The sequence below is a fragment of the Myotis davidii genome, unplaced genomic scaffold (genome assembly GCF_000327345.1).
Source record: "Myotis davidii unplaced genomic scaffold, ASM32734v1 scaffold104, whole genome shotgun sequence".
In the NCBI taxonomy this organism is placed as follows: domain Eukaryota; kingdom Metazoa; phylum Chordata; class Mammalia; order Chiroptera; family Vespertilionidae; genus Myotis; species Myotis davidii.
In genome coordinates, this window is record NW_006296625.1 from 2,252,513 (window position 1) to 2,256,031 (window position 3,519).

Genomic DNA, 3,519 nt, shown 5'->3' on the forward strand with positions numbered 1-3,519 from the left:
CAATATTCTTACATTCTCTAGGTCACTGGTGAAAGTGCTTAAATATGTAAAGTTAGAAACAAGAAAAAATTAAGTATTAAAATGGTACTTTAATGGATATATTGTAGCAAAATCAATTATAGTTTTCAGTGAGGCCAGATACCATGACCTGAAAAAGTATATATTCCAACAATGAGAAAATTCATATTTTAGTAAAAATATGTCAAGCTACATCAAAACTTTTCTCCCGCCACATTTTGTTTAGTATGCCTACTGAACTATTCATCTTAAGATTGTGGTAAGAAATCTTTTAATCTTTAATGCTCTGTTTTAATCACAGAAAGAGAAAATGCATAAATTTAAAATAATCATTTTTTCAGTAACCTTAAATTTTTTATTCCTAAATGGAAAAATAGCTAATTTCCTAAAAATATGTGTTATAACTATTATTTGATAATTCTGTAAAGTTAAGACCTATAACTTTAAATTTATCTTTACTGGTTTTCTATGCTGTTTGCATTATTGTTTATGGATCTCAGATATCTTAATAACATATAATTGTATAAGACAGAAGGTCATCTTTGTAGATAATGCTATTTCATGGTTTTAGGGGCGTTTTCTTTCATTGAAAAGTGGGTTTATCTAGAGTTAACAAAATATGTAAAATCAAGTCCTACCTTTTACTAACTCTTTGATATGTTGTTTAACCTCTTTGGACTCTAGATTTCTCACCTATAAACTGGAAATGGTAACAAACAGCGTTATAAGGCTGTTTTTAAAATAAGTTTATAAAGAAACAGTTGTGCTAAAGCACATAAAATTAGACATTCTTTATAACAAAACTGCATATTACCATTTTAGGAATAGTGAAAACACATGGCTGGCAATAGAACATCAAAAAATTGGGGGTATTGTCTCATTCGGAAATAGATGTAATTTTTCATAGTTCTGAAAACATCAAGGGATGGATGGAGCTGGGAGTAATATAACATACTGATTTCTGGAACGGGTAGTTTTAGATCAGTAAAAGCAAATCTGTGCAATGAAGCAATTACATGGACATTTTCAAAAAATTAAAACTAATTTAATACTAAGGACTTCTCTTTCTTATCTATTTTGACTAAAATACATCGCAGCAATAAATTATCTGATGTAAGCGCATTGTTGATACCATGTTCTTTGCTAATACAATATTTGCTTGTTGGTTATTATAATTGTTGAATTACTATTGAGATAATAGGTAATGTACCTACCTCGATCTATAATGTATTTTAAAGAAAAATAGAAAATATTTTAAAGTTCTGCTTTCTTCATGTAGTTTCTTAATCATGTCGTTTGTCGATTCCACAAAGGAAATAATTTTAAAAATACATGTAAGATTTTCAGTTCCTATTTTTTTATTTTTTTTCTTATTTAGTGCTGACCCTGAGCCACACTGTGGAATGGATTTATTTTTCCTCCTACTTTCCTTTCCCGTATATGACGCTATTTATCCCTGGTGCCAAGGTCTGTCCTTGGAGTTGTTTTTCAAATAGTGGTGATGGATTTACATTGATCCATCCACACTCTTTGGCCCAGTCTCCGGCACTCACTGGACTCCAGGCCAATTAGTGGTTTGCCTCAGAGCTGAGTAAAGTGAACTGTCCCACCTGGGTCCCAGGTAAAATGAAAGGAGGGCTGTCCTCTCAATCATCCTTCCTAACCCTTCTAACAAACCATTAATAGGCCTGAGCCACACTGGCCATTGTTGTAAATATTTACTTTGATGCTCAAATTGTCTCCAGGTTAGTCAATGGATTCTGTGGACATTAGGCTTGCTTCTGGATCCTTAAAAAAAAAAAATCCCCTTTGAGCCAACAATGATCAGTGGGGAAAAGATAGGCTTTTCAGTAAATGGTGTTGGGAAAACTAGGTATCAAGAAAAATTGCACTCCTATCTCATGCCACTCACAAAAATTAATTTGAAATGGACTAAAGATATATATAATACCTGAAGCTGTAAAACTCCTACAACAAAACTATAAAGAAAATGTGAGATCTGTCTGTCTATCATCTATCTATTATCTATCTATCTATCTATCTATCTATCTATCTATCTATCTATCTTTCTATCATCTATCTGTCATCTAATGGAATATTGTGTAGCCATAAAGAAGAAGGAAATGCTGCTATTTGTGGCACATGAATGGACCTTGAGTGCATTATACTAAGTGAAATAAGTCAGATAGAGGAAGACAAAGTCTGTATGAGTTATATGGAATCTAAAAAAAGCACAACTCATGGTGGTTGCCAGGGGCTGAGGGTGGGGGAAATGGGGAGATGTTGGTCAAAAGGTACAAACTTACAGTTATAAGATGTATGATTTCTGGGTATATAAAGTACATCATGGTGACTATAGTTAACAATACTGTATTATATAGACTTGAAAGCTGCTAAGAGAATAGATCTCAAACATTCTTCCACAGAGAGCAATCTGACTACCACTATCTAAGTAAATAGATTTACTTATTTAATCAGTCCCTGCTTTGACTTTCAATGCTGCCTCTGCTCCACACAGAGGCCCTGCTCACCCTGCTCTGGGCTCTAACACAGCACACTTGACCACACCCCCAGTATGGGCACTTCCCCCGTTCTGTTGGCCCCTGGTGCCCCACACTGGCAGCTCCCTGGCCCAGGCACATTCCTCACCTGTACAGGCTTTGGCTTGAGACACACAGCTCCCTTGCTTGGTGCCACCTGATGATTTGGGGTCTGAATTTCCTGGGAAAGAAAGGGAACAAAAAGAGAAAGAGTCATCTTTGCATTTAAAATATTCAAGTTAATTTAAAAAAAAAACAAAAACAAAACATGCTATTTGACATTCTGTGGCGCCCTTTGGGATATCTTGTTTATCCTGATCTCTCTCACTACTATTGAACAATCTATATGTATAAAAGCCTAAGTGACCATTACTACCAGTTGACAGAATGACCAGTTGACCTGTCGCTGTGATGACACACTGACCACCAGGGGGCAGATGCTCAATGCAGGAGCTTCCTTTTGGTGGTCAGTGTACTCCCACAGCCAACCTCCCGCGGTCCCTCCCCTGAGCCGGCCCTGATTGGGATTGGGGAGACAGCCCTCATAGGCTGGGAGGGACCCCACCTGTGCACAAATTTGTGAACCATGCCTCTAGTCGATAAATAAGGGAAGATGATAATATTTAGGCACTGTCATGGCTATTCCCTGGGCTTCCAATGAATTTAAAGGGTGCAAGAATTCTACAACAAACAGCTACCATATTTCTAGAGAACCAGAGGTAGGACAAGGCATTTTAGATACTGTTTAGAATATGGGAAACACGGTTAATCTTTTCAGCACAAATGGATGCAGATACCTGGATCTTGGGACTATAAGGGTCTTCTTTGTGGGGATAGATATAGAAGAAGCTGACCAAAGCAGTTTATATAATCCAAGAAGAGGGATCATCTATATCATGGCTGAAGTTGATTAGAGAATAAATGTTACAAATGTTACCCTTAATATTACAAATGAGGAAAA